Raw genomic sequence first — 5691 nt, 5'->3', positions numbered from 1 at the left:
CTGGGAGATGGGGAAGAGGGGAGTGGGGTCAGAGGAGTTCAAATGAGGCCTAGAGGGGCTGAGAGGCTCCCTGGGGGAGGGGAGGGATTGTACTCAAGGAAGCCAAGTACTGCAAGCACTTCTTTAAAGCCTGTGTTTTCACTTATTTCTGTAATGTTAGACCTCAGCCTAGTGGACTGCAACCACAGTGCAAAGCCAGCCCGGGGCAGGAAAGTCCACGAGACTCTTACGTTCCAAAAATCTGGAAGTGAGCTGTGGCTCAAGTGGTAGAGCACCAGCCTTGAGCAAAAAAATAAGGTCTGGGAGTCCAAGCCCTGAGTTCAAGCCTGAGGCCTGGCATTTAAAAAAATAAAAAATAAAGCTTTAGCAAAGGCTGTTTACATACACACTGCTAGTTAATTTTTTTTTCATTAAAGCAAACTCCACCCTGTTGGCACTTGTTTGTGTTATTCTAAGACCTTGAAAACAACAAATAGCATTTTCTTAGTTACTCTAAGACAAATACTATTTGTTTCCATGCACTGTCTTTGCATCTAGAATCCAGTTTCTCTAGGTCTCATCCTATCTGTGTTTAATTCCATGATCGTGACTCAGAGCTGGGCTGACAAGGAGCTGCCTCTTGGCAGGGGATACGATACAATTACACTCAAAGTAGGTTGGTAAATATTTAATGGGCTGTTTTCCGAAAAAAAGATACATCTGTAAAAAAGTTTTATTTACAATTTTACGAACTTGAAGATGTGTTGCACACAATTTATAAGTCAGTACAGATATTCTCCATTATAAATTCCACATGGCTAATTGATTCTCGCAGAACGTTTTCATTGATTTTTGCAGAATGCTTCCATTCATAGATAGAGCAACTATAATTTCAACTAGCTAAGACAATGAATAAATGCTTGATTGTTATCTAATGCAGCAAAGAAGTTGCCTGTGTCATTGACAAAGGAGCGTAGTTCTGACACCAATGCTGGCTGACATTTGTTTATGCAAACAAGGAAAAGGAAGATGAAAATGTATGCTATAACTTCATTCATTTGCCAGTGATATGATCTTTTCTACATCATAAAAATGTTGGCAAGCAGCTGGATATTGGTGGTTCACGCCTGTAATCCTAGCTACTCCAGAAGCTGAGATCTGAGGATTGTGGTTCAAAGTCAGCCAGAGAAAGAAAGTATGTGAGACTCTTTATCTTTAATTAGCCACCAAAAAGCCATTAGCGGAGCTGTGGCTTAAGTAGTAGAGCATAAGCCTTGATTTGTCTCTGGTGTAAATACTCTCACAGTGGGTCATTTCAAGCTATGAGAATCCGGACTCTTGAAGAGTCCAGCAGTGGCCACTGTCCCTTAGAATTTATGCCATACGAATGCAGCACACAACCTGCAAAGTCCTGAAAAATTAGCAACTAGCTCTCTGCCCACAGCTCACTCATCCACAAGGGTTCCTTGGGCATCAGCACTGCACGTCGTCTACAACAAGTTGGTTAAAGCAAGCAAGCAAATTAACCAACAGCCCTCTGTGCTGTTCTGTCAAGTTAGCTATGAATACATCCACTTGGCTCTTGTCAAAGCCATTTCTCAAGGTCACCCGAGAATGTCTAGGACAAAGATTAGCTTCTCCATAGGAATATACCTCTCTAGCATTTTCTCTCTGTGTGCCAACAGAAAACATGGTGAGTGGACTCAGGAATGAGCATGAAAGGGCCTGAGAAATGAGCTGGTGGGGGCTGAGTTGTGGCTCAGTGGAAGAGTGTTTGCCCTGCATGTGTGAGGCCCTGGGTTCTAGCCCCTCCGAACCCCACAAACAGAAAACAAGGCTCATCTAAGCTTTCTCATTTGGCACATGGGTTAACCCAAGACTGCGGAGGCTAATGGACATACTGAAGAGAAGCAAAGCTGGCAAGTGTTCATGCGTAAAATGGTTTCATGGTGCTAAAGCTCTCCCCAACTCCCCAGTGTGCCAGAGGGAGGTAACTGTGGCAAACGTACCCCACCTTCTCCCCTCTCCCGGGGGAAATCTTCCTCCACACATTTCCCACTTTGTATGTGGAACTTCTAGCTATGCTTCTTTGGTCACAGCCTTAGGGTGATTTGTGTGTGTGAAATGTGTGTATGTATGTGTGCCAGTCCTGAGGCTTGAACTCAGGGCCTGTTCTGGAGTGTCTTTGTTCAAGGCTAGCACTTTTCCTCTTTTTGGCTCCACTTTTGGCTTTTTTGATGCTTAATGGGAGATCAGGGTCTCAAGGATTTTCCTGCCTGGGCTGGCTTTGAACTGTGATTCTCAGATCTCTGCCTGCTGAGTAGCTAGGATTATAGGTGTGAGCCACTGGGTGATTTTTGGTGGTGTTTCTGTTTTATTGCTTGCATAGTGATAATTAGTTTTTTTCATTGCTTTTCTGTGAAAACAAACCTCACCTTTTGTTGGTACTTGGTGTTATTCTAAGTCCTTGAAAGTATTTTCTTAATTACTCCAAGACAGATACTATTCATAACATGAGCTGCCTTGGCATGTGTACTCCAGTTTCTCCACAGTTCTTTTCAGCACAGATCTGTCCATTCCAAGTGATCAGTCACATGTTAATGGCAAATAAACAAGACAGCTCTCGGGTTAAAGCTGCCAACCCCCGAGCCCATTTCAGAGTTAAGAGGACATATTTTACACCTTGATCTGAGTAAAAAGTTATTTCAGGTTCTCGTGAAAGGCTTATCAGTTACGAAATTCCTTTGGAACATGGCTTCTAGCCAATGTGGGGCTGCTGGACATTCATCTTCCTCTCTTCCTCCTCACTGTCTGTCCGTTCTCCATTGCTGGGACAAAATGCCTGCAATAAATCACCGTAAAGGAGGGGAGGGTTGCTTTGGCTGGCAGTTTCTGTCACTGGGTCCTTTTTCTCGGGGCCTGTGGTGAGACAGAACATTGTGTTAGTGGTGTGTGGTGAAGGACTGCTGCTCATTTCGGGGAGTGGGATGGGGTGGGGGTGGAGCCAAGTCTGGCTCCTTCAATGAGGACCCACCTCCCCAAGTTCTACCACCTCCCAAAGCACTTGAATATAGGTGACATTTAAGACCCAAACCATACAGCTGAGCGCCAGAGGCTCATGCCTATAATCCTACTCAGTAGGCTGAGACCTGAGGATGGTGGTTGAAAGCCAGCCAGGGCAGGGAAGTCCAAGAGACTCATCTCCAATCAAGTACTAAAAGGCTGAAAAGGGAGCCCAAAGTAGTAAAGCACCCACCTTGAGCACAAAAGCTCAGAGGCAGCGCCCAGGCCCTGAGTTCAAGCCTTAAGACCAGCACTGGGTGGGTGGGTGGGTGGGGGCAGGGAAGTTCCAAATCACAAGGCACCTTCTCTGTCTGCTTTGTGGAAGAGTGATCTGTCCTGGGCGGAGTGCTGGGGGCGTGGTCTTCAGTGTGGCAGCCTTGAGGTGGAGGTGCCGGGAAGAGGTGAGGCCTATGTAGGAGTGCTTAGTGCGCTGGAGATACTGACTGCACAGGAGAGGGGGTAGCTTTCCTGGGATCTTCCTTAGTTCTTAAGAGACTGAGATGTAACACAGGGATCCAGATGCCACATCTCTCTGCTGGCTTCCTGTTAGGCAATGGGCTCAGGATAAGGGTGAAGGTGTTCCCAGCCTTATGCCATTATCCACATGAGGCTGCATTGGGAGCCAACTAGATGGGCTGCTTGATCCTGGGCTCTCAGTCTTCAGTGCTGTGTGCTCCATAAACCTTTCTCTCTCCTTGTGCTTTCCTTTTGCAGTACTGGACATCAAGCCTAGGACCTTATGGATAGTAGGTAACCATGCCATCCCTGTGTTACATTCCTTCTTAAAAGTCAACTTCTCAACCTTAGGTATTTTATTATAGCAATAGAAAACAGACTAATGCACCTCATTTACTTCCTCCTCCACCTCTTCCCCTTTCTTCTCTTCCTGTTCCTTCTTCTATACTAATACAGGACTATTTTTTTATTTTTATATTGTGAAAATACCGTACAGAGGAGTTACAATTACATGGGCAAGATAACGAGTGCATTTCTTATCAAGCATTGTTGCCTCCTCTTTGTTTCCCCTTCCCATCCTCCCCCCACATCCTCTCACCCAATCCGCCCCCTACAGGACTGTATTTTATCTGAAACCTATAGGATCAGAAATGTGTAAATTCAGAATGTATCCAAGCATAGAATATATCTGGACTCATTCCCCAGTGGGTCTCCACATATACTCCACAATCAAGCACATTTATATTTTGCAGCAAAACATGAATATTCACATAGAATGGGATAACCTCACACACAGCCTCGTGCCAGTTCATTTCAGGTCAATTTTATCACAGAGAGTTATTTTTAAAATCTGGCTTTCAGGGCCTTTAAAATATTCCGTGTAAGGGAAGACAGGAATGTAATGAATAGGTCCTCTTGTTTCCTACATTAAGACGGTTCTGTGTACAATGATTTCTTGACTCATGTTAAACTTTATTTGTTCAAAGCTACTCATTCTTGTGTTCCCCTCCATTTGGCTCTGGTCTTGCTTTAGCTGCAGGAACATATTGCTTTAGCATCCATCAATCTAGACCAATCAGACATCCACCAGTGGACTTGGTCACTACTCATTTGGTCCCATGAAATGCAGCTTTGAAATTTGATGGTGTCTGGTGGCTCATGTCTGTAATCCTAGCTATTCAGGAGGCTCAGATCTGAGGATCGTGGTGCAAAGCCAGCCCAGGCTAGACAATTCATGAGACTCTTATCTCTAATAAACCACCAAAAACCGGAAGTGGTGCTGTGGCTCATTGTGGTAGAGTACTATCCTTGAGCAAAAGAGCTCAGGGACAGTGCCCAGGCCCAGAGTTCAAGCCCCACGACCAGCCCCCCCACCCCCCAAAAAAAAGTGCACAAGAAGCAAGAACACAAGCACAAAGGCAGTTCAGGAAGGGGGCTTAACTTCGCTGGTGTGGGAAGTTCTGATCCAGTTAAGGTTTCCTTCTGTGCCAAGGAGAAGACACTATTTTCTCTTTAGTCTCTCCCAGCCTCCCGGAGATCAGCTGTCCAAAAGTCAAGACTTGAAAAGTCACCCAGTTGAGTCTCCAACCCCAAACAACAGCAACAACAAGACTACGGCTGGGGAACGCAGTGGAAGGGAACAGGGGCTGCCTTGTGTGCGAGAAGGCGTGCGGCGTAATGGAACGCACACAGGCTCACATTATCCTTTGTGTCTATTCTTAAGTAGCTAGAGGACAGCCCCACGGACAGAGAAAAGCACAGTGGTAATAAAACCCATCTAGGGTAGAAGAGGCAGAGATGGGTACAGCTTCTGAACTGCTGTCTGCTGCCCGGCCAGAGCTGCCCTCGGCGCGGCTATCTCCGAAGTCAAACCACACAGTGCACAGTGCTCTCAGCAGCGGACCAGAAGCCAGACGGAGCCGGACGTGCGGCCTGAGCCCCGCCGCCTCCCCACGCGGGGCCGTCCCCGCGCGGGGCCTGGGCAGGTGGCCTGTCACAGCCCAGCGTCCCCCGCACTTCCCCCGGGGTTCCCGCTGGCAGCGGGGCCCGGGGTGCGTGATGCCGTCCGGTTTTATTTGACCGGTGTCTTCAGAGCTTCTGGAGTTTTCTAGACGCAGCTGCGAGAATTCCTTCGGAGCTGCAAATGGAAACCTGCAGTCGTCGGACTCGGCGGGGCCGGGTGCGGCGGACCCC

The sequence above is a fragment of the Dipodomys ordii genome, unplaced genomic scaffold (genome assembly GCF_000151885.1).
Source record: "Dipodomys ordii isolate 6190 unplaced genomic scaffold, Dord_2.0 Scaffold20, whole genome shotgun sequence".
NCBI lineage: Eukaryota > Metazoa > Chordata > Mammalia > Rodentia > Heteromyidae > Dipodomys > Dipodomys ordii.
This window is presented reverse-complemented; position numbering follows the sequence as displayed.